The sequence below is a fragment of the Hyaena hyaena genome, unplaced genomic scaffold (assembly GCF_003009895.1).
Source record: "Hyaena hyaena isolate Hyena2069 unplaced genomic scaffold, ASM300989v1 scaffold_227, whole genome shotgun sequence".
NCBI classification, from domain to species: Eukaryota; Metazoa; Chordata; class Mammalia; order Carnivora; family Hyaenidae; genus Hyaena; species Hyaena hyaena.
Genome location: NW_024080859.1, coordinates 332777 through 349025, shown reverse-complemented (window position 1 = coordinate 349025; position 16249 = coordinate 332777). Strand labels below are relative to the sequence as shown.

Here is a 16249-nt window from a genome sequence, read left to right as displayed (position 1 = left end):
TGTGCACTTGAAGTCTCTGTGGGCTGCGGTGGGTGGATGGTGGGGAGAGGAGGGCTGGAATGCAGGGGGTCCCAACCAGAGAAGATCGGGGCGCCACTGCCACATCGTCGCAGCAAGCTGACTGGGACCTGTGCCGGGCTCTTAGGGCCTCCCCACCTGGCTGGGCCACGTGTCCATTAAGAGACGGATACCACCATCCCTTCCGTTCTGGAAGCCTTGTGGGGACTGCTCAGAGAGGTTGAGGCACTGGCCCCAGGTCACAAAGTACATCAGGGGCAGAACCAGAGGCAAGCTGATGGCGGTGCATTAGCACCCTGAGGTTCTGGTTCAGAGTTAGCAGTCAGGTCTCCTCCGGTGCTTGTGGGGGGGGGGGGGTCAGGAAAAGCTGGCTGCTCTGGTGTTATTCCGACCTGGGTGGCATCCGGGTCAGGTCATGGGCAGGCTGCCCAGTGCAGGATTTCTTCAGAGCGGGCCTGAGTGGGAGATGAGTCAAATTCCATCGCATGGGCAGCCAAGGGCCTGGAGGCTGGAACGGGCAGGTGGATCTGGGTGGAAATAAGTGTTCCGTCAGAGGCTGTGTGTCTGGGAAGGGCCAGGTGAGATCTGTTCCTGGGTCTGGCTTCCTAGGGCTTAGCTGGCCTTGGACAGTGGCAGAAAGGGAGGGCAGCAGCCAGGTGAGTCCACAGGTGTGGGGGAGAATCCCAGCAGGTCACTGCTGTGTCTCTCATCCAAGTGCCACCCTCCACAAGGCTGCCCTGTGGCCTCTGGTCCCCATTCCCCCCAATTGTGTGGCATCAGGGTTGGGCCAGAGGGAGCAGTGACGGTTTCATGGAGGGAAGGTCTTGAAGGATGCATAGGAATTCTGTACACAGACAGGGACAGAAAACGCTGAAAGAACCTCATGAGTAAAGGCCTGGAGGTCACAACTTCCCTGTTCAAAGGAGGGGTGCCATTAACAGTTGGGTACAGCTAAAATGCAGAATGCGGGGCGCCTGGGTGGCTCAGTCTGCTGAGCGTCGGACTTCAGCTCAGGTCATGATCTCATGGTTTGTGAGTTCAAGCCCCGCGTCCAGCTCTGTGCTGACAGCTTAGAGTCTGGAACCTGTCTTGGATTCTGTGTCTCCCTCTCTCTCTGCCACTCCCCTACTCGCGCGCTCTCTCAAAAATGAACATTAAAATTTTTTTAAAAAAATGCAGAATGGAAGATGCCTGAAGCAAAGCTGGTTGGCATAAAACTAACTAACATGTATTGAACGATGGCTTAGTTTGGGGGTCCTGGCGCCAACTCTAAAACAACCGATAGAAGACATGTGAGGAATCCAGGAAGTACTCCCAGAAGACCCCGTGGGAGTTGGGGAAGTGAGACAGAAAGAAAAATCCCCACCAGGAAGAAAGGAGGGGGGACGGCGGGTGGGGAGAGGACCCACCACCAAACTAGGCCAGCTGTGAGAAGCATACCCTAGATGCTGGGCCCTGGCCTAGCCCGTGATAGTACTTCACTGAAGCCTGGGGGCAGCCCCCTTTGCAGATGGGAAAACTGTCACCAGCCTGACACATATCCAGAAAGCACCAGCAGGGGCAGCAGTGGGGCCCAGAATCAGGGTTGAAGGCCAGGAAGGTGGAGGAGCCCAGATGTGTCCTCACAGAGGGATCTGCCTTCTACCTCTGCGGTCGGTCGTAGGCCAGGGCCTAAATGGGTCTAAGCCTCAATTACCATATAAAATGGGACTGAAACAGCATCTAACCCCAGGCTACCTCGAGAATCAACGAGATTGTGCCAGGGAAGGGCAGATGCTGCAGAAAGGCTTGGCAAGGGAGCCCTCTGCGTGGACACGCTGAGGTCTTTGTGGCCGGGACTTAGGGAGGGTTAGCGACCAACGGTGAAGAACCAGAAGGTAGATATCAGAGGGGCATTCAGGCCCTCGGACGCTGGGCTGAAGAACAGAGCTTCACCACGGGAAGGTGGGGAGCCGCGGCGGGTGTGTGAACAAGGTAGGAAGGGTATCCGAACCGCGTGTGGCAAGCTCTCCTGGGGACCTGCGGAGGGATGGCCCGGTGGACCAGCGAGGAAATAAAATTCAGGACGGGAGCTGAGAGGACCGCTTCGATCCTCTGACAAAGGGAATATGGTAATAACCTTTGTTCCCTAGCACGGAAAAGCCCCTTCTTTCTCCGGCCCCGCCCCCGCGGAATCCCAGGCCCGCGCTTGCGCGCGGGCAGCAGGGAATCCCCGGCTCGGCTGCAGTGCGCGGGAGGGGGCGTGAGACGGGAGTTCCGTGCTCTCCCAGCCCTCCCCGCGCGCGTTGCCGGGACGACCGGGCGGGGCTGTGGGGACGCCTGGCGCTCACTGCGCCTGCGCGGGGGTGCCTGCTTCACGCGCTAGGGCTTTCCCGTCGAGCGCTAGTCCGGGAGGGAAAGCCTCGCCCTGCGCGCATGCGTCGATCCCCGACCGACCCCCCCCCCCAACCCTGTGGGCAAGGGAATCCTCACCCGCCGCAGTGCGCACAGGGGGAGGGGTGGGGAAACCGGCTCAAACCAGAGCGGGGTTTGCTGAAGAGATGGCGGGGGAGGGAGAGAGAGTGGGGTCTTCCGGAGGTTCCCGCTCCGGCCCTCGCCGTCGCCTTGGCAACCCGGCGCGCGGGCCGCAGGGAGGGGTGCGGCGGCCTCAGGGAAGCCGGGCGGCTCTGCGCCTGCGTGGAGCACGACGCCGGTGGCCGGTGTTCCCCCTTGCGCGCCCCGGGGAATTGACGGGGGAGGGTTCGCAGAGGAGGGGGGACGGTGGGTGCCCGGGGAGGAGGCTAGCGCGGAGAGAGGGGCTGTGGAGGAGGGGAGGATGGTGGAGGGACGAGGAGGAAGGGTGGGTACCCGGAAAGTGAGGGAAACGCGAAGGGCTGGGGAAGATGGGGAGAGGGGTGCAGGAGTAGGAGGAGTCGGGGGACCGGGAAATGAGGGAGCGCGTGGGAGAAGGGGGACAACAAAGGAAGGGAGAGGAGGGGAGGGGGAAACTTGAGGAGCAGTTAGGGGACGTGGACAACGTGTGGGGGACAAAGAAAAGCCTAGGAAGGGAACATGTGCGGGGACAGCGTGATGGGAGGGGAGGGAACGGACACCTAAAGGGGCCCTCCCTCCCCTCAACAAACCCCAGGTTTGCTTGGCCAGATCTGGGCTTAGAGTTTCCAGATTTAGAAAAGGAAACTACAGGTCGCCCCGTTAAACTTGACTCTCAGATAAACAACGAATAATTTTTATTCTTATAAGTATGTCCCATTCAGTGTCCTGTATTTTACGTGGCAGCCCTAACCTTGGTCGGGCGCCCCCCTCACTCCCCTCCCCACATCCCCGCCTGCCCTTTGAGACTTTCTGAAACCTCTCGGATGATGCCTTTGTCTCTTGCCTCCCTGGTTCCCCCTGGTCCTGCATGCCACGTCCCCCCACTTCCCCTGCCAGCTCCCACCCTTCTGGCCTTGAACACCGGCCCGAGGAAGACAGGGCACTCACCCATCTTCCGAGGCTTTCTCCCTCCGCCCCCACAAGCGCCCCCTCCCCTCCCTCCAGTCCTTGGCTGTGGGCCTGGCCCTGCTGACACCGCACGGTCCTGCTTATCCCAGCCCGTCCCCTTTTCCCAGAACCCACAAGGCTCTGTCCTCTCAGGGGCCCCAGGAATCCCCCACCCTCCGAATTCAACCCTCAGTCTCTGGGCATAGAAATGTATAGCAGTTGCTCAAACATTTCAGGGCAAATTTATGGAGACAAGTATGGAGGGGGGTGTTGATTTCTCAGCACTGACAGCTGCATTTTCTGTCCCGTGGGGAGCACATACCCTCTCTGAGCTTCTATATCCTCCAACAAAGGCTTTCCCTTTATCCTTCCCTTTGGTTTCAAAACGTGTAAGATAATAAAACATTATGAAAAGCTAGTAACAAAGGAAAGGCCACCCCCTCCCCAGGGCGCACAGCCCAGGGCTGCCCCCACTGCCTCCTCCTCCCCTCAGTTCTCATCTTTGCTCTTCATACTTACTTGCCTTCTGAGCAGACACACCTCCGAGCTGGCTTCTCAACAGGCCTGGAGCTCGGTCCCTGCGGACCATTTTTCCTAGCAGCATGTTATTCCGGCAACGGGCTAAGCCGTCCCTGGGGGCGGGGGTGTGTGTGGAACATTTGGGGGACCGTGGTTGTTAGTTTCACTGTGCAAAATGACGCCCCTGCAGAAGCAGACGCTGGGTCTTTTGTGCCATGCCCTGGCGTGCTTTCCAGGGTGGCTAGCCGGGCAGTGGTGCCATCTCTCTCTTCGGAGCTGGGTAGCTAGCTCCTGGGGCCTTGCTGGGTCAGAGTGGGCCCCACCTCCCATCAGCCATGCCCAAGTTGCCCAGGACCCCACATTCCCTGGGGGAGGCAGACGGTGAACGAGTAGCGGAGAGCACACCAGGAATTGAAGACCGTACACCGTAAGCTAGAGGGATGTTCCCTGAGCAGGAGGTGACTTTGAACCAGGCTCTGAGAGACAATAGGGGGTGAGGGAAGGGGGATCCTGGCGGAAAGAACAGCAGATGCAAAGCCCCGGAGGCCGGACACATTAACACTGAGGTTGAGTGTGGCAAGAGTGTGGTGGCTAGCCTCGGGGGACAGCCCTTGTGCTGGGACAAAAGGGAGTGGGAGCCAGAGCACTCAGGACTTGGAGGAGGTGGAGAGTTCAAGGAGGAGGGTGCCCCTTCTGAGGACAGGGACGTGATCAGTCACGTAGCTGAGGATGGAATTCTGTAGCTGCACCGCGGAGACGGAACTGGAGAGACCATGGGGACAAGACAGGAAGCGGTGGGACTGGGAGGGGCCTTCTGGGGGCTCCACAGGGTAGATGTCCAGGTTCAAGGGGGGGGGCTGCCCCTCCCCCCAAGAAGCCACCCTGTCACAGCTGAGTCTTGACTCTCCCTCCCTGTGTCCGATCACCGTGCAGACCTCAGCCTCCCCCCCACTGGCCGAGAGTCATCCCCACAGAGGTAATGGGTGGGACCCCCCTCGTCGGTGGAGTCCCTGCGGTGCCCTCAGCCCTCCCTCAATCTTCCTCCACAGTGAATCCCCCAGAGGTCCCCCGCCCCTTTGTTCTCTTTCCCTCCACACACGGTCACGGTCTCGCTGGCGGCTCTGTCTGAGAGCATCTCACACACAATGGGAGGGAGGGGAATGCGCTCTCAGTCGCCCCCCACTCCATCCCCCGCGGTCTGAGTCCTCCAGCCCCGCCCGCGCGCCGCGGAATCCCGGCCTCGGGGACCCCACCCGGGAAGCGCATTACCTTTCCAAGGGAGGCTCCCGGCGGCGGCGGCGGGGGGTGGGGCGGGGAGGGGAGGAGAGTTGGAGAGGGGAGGGCTATTTTTAGAATGAATGGAAGAAAAGAGGGGGGATAAAAAAACAACCAAAAAGAGAAAGGATGGAGGTTCGTGGAAGCCTCCTGGCTCCCAAGAGGAAACCCCTCTCATCCCAGGCCAAGGCAGAAGGTGGGTGGGGGTTCAAAGACTGGGTGGGTGGGGTTGCGGGGGGGGGGGGGGGGGAAGGGGCAGGAGACCGAGAGAAGGAACACGGTGGTCCGGGAGGGCACCACTCCTCCTGAGGGCGGGAGGGAACGGGAGAACAGCAAAATGCAGCGGCAGCCCCAAAGACCTCGGAGAGCTGGAGGGACCCCAGAAGTGAATGTTGTCCAGTCGCAAGAAAGAGGCTCAGAGAGGGGCCAGAACAGGGCCAAGGTCACAGGAGGGGCTGAGCCCCGCGCAGCGTCCCCTCTGCCACCCCCTAGTGACCCAAACCCCGGGAGCTGCATTCTTCTAATTTGGCAGAGTGACCTTCACAATCTCGTGGCCCAGGCCCCTGCTGTTCACGTTCGGCGGGGTCCCCGAATCGTGCAGTGAGAAGAGGGACGTCAGAGCCCAACAATGACATTAGAGAAGTTTTCTGTGATTTGTTTCCTGACCACCCGAGGTACCCCTCCCTCACTGGGACCTTCCAGCCCCAGCAACGTCACCAGCTGCCTGAAGCCTCCGGGTTCCCCCTGGACCTCCCAGGCCCCAGAGCCCGCTCAAGGTGGGGGGCTTTATTGCCTTCCTTTCTCTCCAAGGCTCCATTCCTAACCCGGACGCCGTGGGGAGAGACCCCCAAAGAGAGGCGGGCAGCCGCGTTTCTATGCTGCTGGGGCGCTGGGCCCTGGCCAGGGGCTCCCCATCTCTGGGTCTCAGTTTCCCCATCTGTAAAATGAACGTCGTGGGCCAGCGGCGGCAGAGGGTCCTCCCAGCTCTTGGAGCGTTCTTAGAGATTGGCTGGTACACTCCTGCGGGGAGGGGGATTCCCTCCCCACCCTTTCTGGAAAAGCATCGTGGGGAGAGGGGGGTCGCACTGTGGCCGCCGCAGTCTGCCGGTCTCGCTCCACCGGGTAGGCGCCCCTCCCGGGGAGGCGGGGCGGGGCCCAGGTCGGCGGGGAGGGGGTCAGCTCTGCGGCGGCGCGCGCACACCCTCCCGGCTCACACGCCCTTGCCCGGCCGTGCACTTGTCTTCGCGCTCGGGCCAGGCGCTGGGGCTCCGGCGGCGGCGGCGGCCGTCTCTGGCCGGTGAGTAGGCAGTAGTGGGGCTTTGGGGTGGGGGTGGGGGCTTACAGGGCGGAGGTCCCAGCGGCTCCCCTTTTCCGTGGTGGGCGTTTCGGCCAGGGTTTGCCCCGACTCCGGGAATTCAAAGGGGGGAGATGCGGGAGGGAGGGAAACCCCTTCCATTCCCCCCCCACAACTCCAAGCCCAGAGTCATTCCAGACGCCCCCTCCCCTCTCCCCCCCCCCCCCGCATACCCCTGTGAGGAGGGGGATTCCGCTCCCGGATTTTGGAATGCGGGGATGTCCTCCCACAGAGGTGAAGGTGGAGACAAGGGGACCCTCCGGCGCTTGCGGGAGGGGGGTGAGTAGCGGGGGGGGGAGCTCCATTGCTCCATTGCTTCCTTCCCCTTCCTAACCCCCTCAGTCCTTGCACCTCTCACTGAGTGTGGTGGGGATTCCCCCATGGCCCACTGCAGAGTGGAAGGGAACCCTCCCCACCTGCCGGCCTACCTACTGTGCTTGAGAGCTCCTCCTCTGCTCTCTTCCCTAAGCTCCACCCCCCCACCCCTACCTCATTGACTGGGAAAGGGGCCGAGGCCCAGAGAGGGTTAGCACTTACCCAAGGTCACCCAGCTGGGCAGAGACAGACCTGTGTTTGTGGCCAACTCACGAACCCCAGAACTCAGCTGGTGGTGTCCGCTCCCGGGTCCTCTGCTTCCTGCGTTTAACTGTCAGGGTGGGGCTTGAGGGCCTTGTCTGGAACTGGTTAGGGGGAGTTCCACCGGCTTTCCAAGTCCCTCCACACTGCTGGAGGCCTCAGACAGGACTGAGTGGCTAAGCCCCCTCCCTGGCTCCTTCCCAGGTCTCTTGTCCCTCCTAGTCCCTCTTCGCCAGTCTCCTCAAGCTGCCTTAGACCTCAAAGGAAGTCTGGCTGCTGAAGGGGAGATGGGGAGAGAGGGCAAGGGGTACTTCTAGAGCACACCGACCCACTGGGTGACCTTGGACAATCTCCCTGTTCTCCCAGAGCCAGAGTCAGATCCACCCCACCCCCGGCCAGAACAGGCAGCCCCTGAGGTGTCCAGTGGCCCCACTCCAGATCCCCAGCAAGAGGAAGGGCAGAGGAATGTCCACCTCATACTGTGTTTCCCCTTCAGTTCCATTCTGGGGACGTGCTCCCTCCCTCCTCCCCGCCATTGGGGTGCTCTGCATCTCCTTTAGCCCCTTGCTCCGGAGTGGGACCTGGGCACCATGGGTACCATAGGGCTTTAGCAACAGCCCAGTACAGAGTGAATTCCTTGAGGGAGTTACAGACCCCTGGGCAGCTACAGACAGGGTGAGGGCCAGGGGGTGGCCAAGAATGCGGCGGGCTGAGTCAGGGATCTTTAACTCCTTCATCCTTATACCAGCCTGTCCCAGACTCATCCACCTAGATCTGCCTGTGGGAAAGGAACTGGGGGGGATGTAGGAGCAAGACAGGGAACAGCATGGGGAAAGGCAGATAGAGCCTTTAGTGTGCAGTGTCTAGCGGAAGGAAGTGGGCTTCCAGGGAGGGGGCCCGGAATGGGATGGAGACATCAGCAGAGGGTTCATCGAGGAGCCTGAGCGGGGAAACAAGGCCCCAGGGGACCAGACAGCACAGCTGATCTTAAGCTTCCTTCAAGCTTACGAGATAATTCAGCTAGTTAGAAGACAGATCGACTCTCAAGATCATTGCACCCTGCCCTCCTGGGGCCTTGCCTTCTCTACCCCATACCCATGTCTGGTCCTTACAGGTCAAGGGGAGACAAAAGTCAGCCCAGCCCCCTACCAGCCAGGCAGTAATCCATCAAGACTGAAGGGGACAGGCCCTGTGGTGGCAGCGCTTCAGAGAGACCCCTGCACACCAGGGTGAGTGAATCCAGGCTTGAGTCGTGTTTGGGAGGTAAGAGTGGCCCCGGAGCTACATGGAAAATCTGGTGACTTAAGAAAAAAGTGCCAACCTTTGACATCATGCTAACAATATAATGACAACAATAACAGCTGTGCTTTCTAGAGTCACTGTCCATTTTCTCCAGTCACCGGTGGTGGGGAACCCGCTCCATGTCGCACAGCCGGAAGGGAGGAGTGGGCAGGTCCCCGGCCCCTATAGCCTCCACCACTCAGATTCCGTGGTCTCAGCCCCTGAGCCAGCTTTTAGGGAGAGTAGCTCCTTTATTCCTTCTTTGCCCTGCAAACATTGGCTGACATTTCAGGGTCAGCAAGGAGCTGCCCATGGGGGTGGGGTGTGGAGAGAACGGAGGCAACAGTTCTAACTGTGTATGGCCATTTAGTCAGTCCACAAACACCGAGCAGGTGTACTGTGTGTCCTGGGCTGGGTGCTGGGGACACGGCAGGGACCGAGGCAGGCCCAGATCAGCCCTTGAGACATACTGGCAGGGAAAGAAAACAGTGGTGCATTATTTTTTTTTTAAGTTTATTTATTTATTTTGAGAGAGGGAGAGAGAGAAAATGAACGAGCGCGGGAAGGGCAGAGAGGGAGGGAGAGAGAGAACCCCAAGGAGGCTCCACACTGTCAGCTCAGAGCCCAAGGCAGGACTTGATCTCACAAACTATGGGATCGTGACCCGAGCCAAAATCGAGCTTGACGCTCAACTGACTGAACCCTCCAGGGGCCCCTCACCTTGATGTATTAGAGAATGACCCGGGGAGAGGGAGGCTCCTGGGGGTGGGCAGAAGGGCCCCTCCAAGGAGGTGACCATGAGCTGACACCTGGAGGAGGAGGAGCCAGCCAGGTGACAGTGGGGAGAACAGCATAGCAAGCAGCAGGGGAAATAGCACGTGCAAGGGTCCTGAGGCAGAAATGAGGTTGGCGTGTTTGAGGAACAGTGAGGAGGCTACTTTGACTGGAACAGAATGAGCAAGGGGGAGAGAGGAGGCAGATGAAGACAGAGGGGCTGAGGTAAAGGACTAGACTGCAGAGGGGCGCCTGGGTGGCTCAGTCGGTTGACCTTCGACTTCGGCTCAGGTCATGATCTCGCAGTTTGTGTGTTCGAGCCCCACGTCGGGCTCTGTGCTGACAGCTAGCTCAGAGGCTGAAGCCTGTTTCAGATTCTGTGTCACCCTCTCTGACCCTCCGTGCTCATGCTGTCTCTCTCAGAAATAAATAAAAACATTAAAAAAAAAAAAAAAAAAAAGGAATAGACTGCAGAGCAGTGGGAAGCCATGGAGGGTGTGTGAGCAGGGAGAGATGTGGTCTAATTGATGATTTTCAAAAGCCTCTGTGACTACTGTGGAGAGCAGGGACTGTTGGGGCAGGAGAGGAAATGGCAGAAGGCCGGAGGGGAGCCCGGGAGCAATGGGGTAGACTCAGCTGGGGAGCCAGGACTGGGTAGAGGCAGAGACTGAGAGAAGTGGGCAGATTCTGGGACTACGCTGGGCATGGAGGATGGACTGTGTGTGGCCAGGTTTCTGCCCATTGCCGAGGAACCACAGGGGGGAGGGTGGGATTTGTTGTGCCCTGGGAAATCTGGGAAGGCATCCTGGAAGAGGTGTTCTTTCTCTTTGAGCTGGGTCTAGTCGGGCAAGTAGGTCTCTGCTGGTGCCCAACTGGAGTTGTGCTGAGGGTCAAATTGTACCGACACCATGAGGGCCATGGGGAGCCACTGCACGCTCAGAATTAGAAACAGCATAATGAGATTTTAGCCAGGAAATATGCCGCTGGGGGGCCTGGCAGAGGCTGGACTGGAGCCAGAGGATTCAGGAAGGCACTTGAAATGGTTCAGATCCCGATCAGGCTAGTAGCAACAAGGAGCATCCAGTGAGTGCTTGCTGTGTACGTAGCCCATGAGGGGCATTGGATCCCTAGCCCTTCTCACTGCCCTCGGAGGGCCTCCCACTGCCCCGCTGAAGAAACTGAGGCTCAAAGAGGGATGGCGCCTTGCCTGTGACCGCTATATGACTTTCCAGGGGCTTCAGTCACATGGCCACACCCTGAAAACCACAGAAATGTCTTCTCTCACAGTTCTGGAGGCCAGAGCCTGAGATCCGGGTATCGGCAGGGCCTCATGCCCCGCTGGAGGCTGTAGGGGAGGATCCTTCTTTTTGTCTCCTCTGCTTCCTGGAGGCTCCACGTGTCTCTTGGCTTATGGCTGCATCACTCCAGCGTCTGTATCTGTCTCACGTGACCTTCTGAGAAGAACCCCGGTGGTTGGGTTAAGACCCGCCCTCGTCTCTATGACCTCATGTTAGTTTCACCATGCCAGCCAAGACACTGTTTCCGAATAAGGTCATGTTCGGAGGCCCCAGGTGGACTGGAGGTTTGGGGGGGGGTACTCTTCAAACTAGCATGGCCACACAGCAGATTACCGTACTTCAGTCCCGCCTTGGCCACCAGGGCCCATGGTGAAGCAATGGCTGCAGTGATGGGGACAAAGTGAATGTAGGGACAAGGATGGACAGACCTGGGGTCCCACTGGATACGGGGGTGGCCAGAAAGGAAGAGTCAGTCTGGAGCCTTCCAGCCTGAGTATGAGAAGGGAGGGGACACTGGGGGCTGGAATAGGTCCCCTGGTGAGTGTGACAGGGTCTCCCAGGTCGGAGGCTGCTTTGTGGAGATTCTGTGCTTACGACAATGCTTCTTCTCTGTCTGCCTGTCACGCCCGGGCTCCCACCTAGTGCTCCAGAGCAGAGACTGGGTGGGCTGCCCATGGGGAGGACCATGGGCTGCCAAGCTTAGCCCTTCTCCACCCCTCGCTGACCTTATTTCCTCTGAGGACCATCTGCAAGGGTCAGTTGTATTTACTTACTGAGTCAGGATCTCATCTTACCTGCTGAGAACACGAGTTCTGTGGACTTTATGTGTCTCCACCACCATATCTCTGCTTTGGGTCCATGCCTTGTATATAGGAGGCATTCAAGAAACACAGAGAGAATGAAATGAAGCTTCTCTAAGTCCCTGCGTCCCAGAGAGCCCAGGAATAAGCCCTCCAAGATACACACCCCAGCTCCCTTGGGACTTCCTGTCCCCCTTCTGCCCTTACAATTCACAGGACCCTAGAGGGCTTAACCCCCCATGACTCCCAGTCTGCTGAGTCCTCACGTACTCACCCCTTCAGGTGGGACCCCTCCCAGCCTCTGGCTCGCCCCCTCCCTTTGCCCCTTCCCTCCTGCCACACAGGTCTCCCTTCCCTTCCTCGAACATTGCCCACCTCAGCCTTGATCCTTGCTCTGCCCTCTCCCAGGTGCCCCCTTCTGGCTCTTCCAGGGCCTGCCTCATGGCCCCTTTTGAATGCCCCCCCTTCCGGGAGGCCTCTCATGACCGCCCCAAAGTCTCCCCATCCCCGTTCCTGTTTTTCTCAGCGTCATTGCATCTTTTCCTGATGTTTTTGTCTATCTATGGAAGTCTTACTGGTCCCTTTGTTGGAAGAGAGTTGTTCCTAGAGTTCTAGACATTTAGCTCCAAGAAAGTCAGCTTCGTAGCTTAGCTTCTGCATTCCTGGCAGCAGACTCAGAGAAGGAGCTCGGTGGCTATGTGAATGAATGAATGAGTGAGTGAGTGAATAAATGAAGGGGTAAGTGAGTGGATTCATTCCCCATCCCACTGTCTCCACACTTAGGGGAGACTCGGGGTCTAGCCTCTTCCTGGGCAGCCATCTGTCAGACCCTGGATGGGTCTGAGATTTCTGTGGATGGACAGCTGGGGGGCTAGGGGCCCAGTAGCCAGTCCATCCCTACTCAGGCAGCGCGTGGGGCCCTCGGCCCCTGGGAGGCTCTCCCGGTCTCCTGCATCTGGACCTAGACTTGTGGCCCCCCGGGCCCAGCCCTTAGGCTCCTGGAAGAGGGGCTTCCTCTTCAGCCACCACCCCAACCTTTGCCTGTTCCCATTTCCTGGGAGTGTGAGTCCTGGGGGGGCATCCCAGCCCCCAGCGCCACCTCCATCCACCCCTGCCCCCTGTCCATCTCTGCCAGCCTTGTCTCTGAGGGGTGAGGTTCAAGCAGGCAGCAGCGCGGAGCTGGTTGGGCGGTGATCATTCACCAGGTCGGCCATCCTAAGTTCAGCCCCTTCAAGGGGGTCCCTGATCAGGGCAGATGAGCCCAAAAGGGGAAAGAGGGAGCTCTGCAGAGAGAGAAGGGGGGGCTGCAGAACCTTCAGGGACTGTTCAGGATGGGGGGCCTGGTGGGAGCTTCCAGGGTCTGTGGCTCATACTTTTATGAATATCTGGTTGTTTCCATATTGGACTTGAATTCAAAAAGCATCAGATGCTGCAGGAACTTCACCGAAGCCTGCACGGGCTGGAGTCAGCCTATGGGCACAGCCTGGATGCTTCTTAGGGGGCAGGGACCTGCACAGGGGCAGGCTCTGTGGTCAGGGGCTGAGGCACTGAATGCAGTACAGGGATGTGTGCCAGGTCCCAAGGGAGATGTGGGTGGCTCCATCACTACTTTTCTTTAGAAAGAGCCCCCGCCGGGCCAGGCAGGCCTGGAGTGGGAGACTGGTGAGCGGATGGGGGGATGGCGAGGGAATGGCTGCTCTTTGAGCATGCCTGAAAATGCTTCCAGTTAGGGTCCTTCTGGCACCCCTGCGGGCATGAGAGGGCGTGTGTGGTCCCCAGGCCTCCTCTGCCACCATAGCCAGGCTTTCTTCAGGGTGTCCCCAAGAGGCTGGGATGAGAAACAGAAGTCTTGTCTGTGGACCCCAGGCCATCCCTGGGCTCTGCTCAGCCTCATCACTGGCCCAGGAGATTCATTCATTCATTCAGTCCAGGTATTTTCTGGACACCACAGAGGAAACAGATCAGCTGGCCGCAGGCAGTGACGAGCAATCAGATGTCCTGACCCTGTCCCAAGCTCAGAGCTGGAAGAAAACACCGGGAGAGCGATGGGGAAGGAGGGGGAGGGTCAGAGCTGGACTCAGTCACCCTCAGCCAGACTGGGACAGGGTGAGTCCTAGGGGGAGGAGGAGGAAAGAGGTCTGTCCCCACCTCCCTGTCCCCAAGGCCCCCTCCAGCCATTATTAAACTGAATGAATGAGCCACCCTCTCTGCCAGAAAGGAGCTTGGTTTTGGACACCCTCAAAGCAGGCTTCTGCTGGCCTGCCCTCCTGGCATTGGTGGTAAGGGTTAGAAATGGGCGTGGGGGCTTGTTCTGGAAGAAGATGGCCTTGAACCCATGGCCCTAGCAGGCACCCCCTCAGCTCCTGGAAGCCCCCACGTCAGGGTCCTAGGCACCCTCCACTTGGCAACATCCTGCAAGCAGGACGTGAGGAGGACGTTTCAGGACGGAAGTGTCCGGTTGCTTTGCAGAGTTCGCCCCTCAGCAAATGCGTGTATTTGAGGGGTTGAAGGATGGTTGGAGTTTGAGGACCCGATGTTGGAAAAGGGGGTAGCTAGGAGTTCCCGAGAGCTGTCGGGGGCCGGAGTTATCGCTTCGCTAATAAGGCAGCCCCCCTCCATTGCGTCCCGCCAGAGAGCGGGTTTGAGGACCAGCTGAGCGCTGGGGACCCCCCCAAGGGGGCTCCCGGGAATGTGGGATCTTTAAATGTGGGCGGGGCTTGCGGGGTCGCTGGGGGCGGGGCCAACCCGGGCTCGACCAATCGGCGGCGCCGCCCGCGTCGCACCGCCCCCTCCTCTCCCGGCCCGGGCGGGCGCTCGCCCCCGGCCGGGCCCGTGGACAGGGCGGCGGGGGATGCACCCGCCGCCGCCCCCGGCCCGGCCGCCTCCGGGCCCCACGCCCGCCGGCTGCTGCCCGCCCCGGCCGCGTCCCCGGCCCCGGCCCCCACGCGAGGGTCTGCGGCCGCGCGGGACCCTCTCCCCTCCAGCCTCTTCTGCCCACGGGAGCCGAGCCCTGCAGGTACCGGGAGGGACGGACTGGAGCGCCCAAAGAGGGAGGCACGTCCCGGAGGGGGACGCGGTTTGGGACAGGGGCCAGGACAGAGGGTCTCCGTAGGATCCGGAACCCAGGGGACGCGGAGAGGGAGGGAATGTGTGTATGTGCACTGCCTGAGTGAGTGGAGATTTACGGACCCCCATCGCAGAGGGGGAAGGTACTGGGTTCACTTTGGCCGGGGTAGAGCAGCGAGTCTCTAAACTCCCATAGATACGGTGGGGGGAGCTCTTGGGGTGAAGGCAGCGACCTGGGACTGACTTGGGAATGGGAGGGAGGAGACCCTTCACCACTGGCCCCCAGATACGGGCGTTTTAGGGTCGCCCTATTGCAGGGGCCAAGGAGCCAGGTTTCTCAGCTGTCCCTGGACTGAGGTTGGGGTACCCTACACAGGGCACTGCCTTGGCTGTCCTGGAGGGCAGGCTGCAGATGTGAGTGCTGGAGGCTGGGAGCCAAATGGGAGATGCTGATGGAGAGGGGTCAGAGTGGAGGGCACTGGTGGAGGCGGCCACGGGGAGGGCAGGGCAGGCTAATTGCACCCTGCTCACTGCCAGCAGGTTCCTGACTGCTGGTGATGGGGGCGGGGGGGGGGGCGCCCAAGGGAATTAGGCAGCCAGCGCCTTACTGTGCCCACTCCTGGGCAGCCCAGGGGCGGAAGGGCAAGTGGATCCTGTGCACCCTGCAGAGCCAGGGTCCAAACAGTGCCGGTGGGTAGGATGTCTTAGGGTCCTTGCGCACGCTCTACAGGGACGCACACCCCGCAGCCCGCCCACACATCCTGGAAGGTTCTGCCATGTGCTTCTCTGGCCATGGTTCCTGGGAGTGGTGGGAAGTGCATTTCACCCCAAGAGGCGGGGGGGTGGGGGGGGAGCTCTCTGCCTTGGAGACAGGCACCTTCTGGTCCAGCGCTGAAGGACGGAGCGTGGCACTGGGCAGCAGCACCTCCTCAGATGTACCCACGGCCACATGCGAAGCATTTTCCATGTGAGATCTCTCACTTCCATTTTGGCCACCAACCTGCTGGGGGTGAGGGGTGGGGCCACTGAGACATCCCTTTACTGAAGAGACAGCTGAGGAGGGGGCAGTGACTTCATCCTGGCCGGGACACCCAAGGGTCCCTCCCAGGCAGCCACTGCACCAACCCATCATTTGTAAAAGGGCTCACTCGAGGACCTTTGGAGTCTGGGCATTTTCTTTGTTTTTCTGTTGGGTAGAAAAGCTTGGAGAAGCCAGTTGGCCTGCTTCGTGCACCTGCCCACCTTCTCCCCACTCCTCGAGTCCTCCTGGGCACCCCCCTGCCACGGGTAACCCCCAGGGTTCCCACAGTGTTTCTCGGGGTGGCGTGAAAGGAGGGGAGTTCAGCTCACCCTTCAGTGAACAGCGGGCTCATGCCCCAGACACATTAGGTAATTTTGGCAATTCTAGGGACCTTCAAAACCAGGTGCAGCCCACAGGGTGTTTCTAACTGCTTAGAACTCATCAGCGAACCCAAGGCCTTCACCCAGAAAAACACACCCTTTCACAGACATCCAGACCTTGGCCGGAGTTTTAGACAGGGCTGCTGGTTCTTTGGGAATCTCTGAGGGTGCCAGGGACCCCAGGCTGTGGGCCTGGTTGCAGTGGGGGAGGGGAAGGTGTACTGGGAAAGGGTGGGGTCTCTTGTCTCCCAGGGCCCGCTCGTCCCACCTGAACTGCAGAAACAGGCTGCCCCCTTCTACGGAAGGCCGCTCTGTCTTGTTTCCTCTGAGGTCACAGGGAGGGTCAGGCACCCACCATGCCTGTGTCCTGAGCACTATGAGCCCTCAGGGGCAGGGCTAGGCTGGCT

At 59.9% G+C, this 16249-nt stretch overlaps 1 protein-coding gene across 6 annotated transcripts in view; it reads left to right on the top strand.

Moving 5' to 3' along the window:
• Positions 1 to 5431: 5431 nt before the first annotated feature.
• KCNN1 (potassium calcium-activated channel subfamily N member 1) overlaps positions 5432 to 16249 on the top strand; it is a 33955-nt gene continuing 23137 nt past the window's right edge. For 4 of the 6 annotated variants that reach the window (XM_039243267.1, XM_039243265.1, XM_039243266.1 and 1 more), the window contains exons 1-2: positions 5432 to 5488; positions 8337 to 8451. The gene's annotated coding sequence lies outside the window, so the exon portion shown is untranslated. Of the gene's footprint in view, positions 5489 to 8336; positions 8452 to 14336; positions 14392 to 16249 lie in introns of those variants that run through there. The other 2 variants (XM_039243270.1, XM_039243268.1) reach the window with 1 other exon arrangement.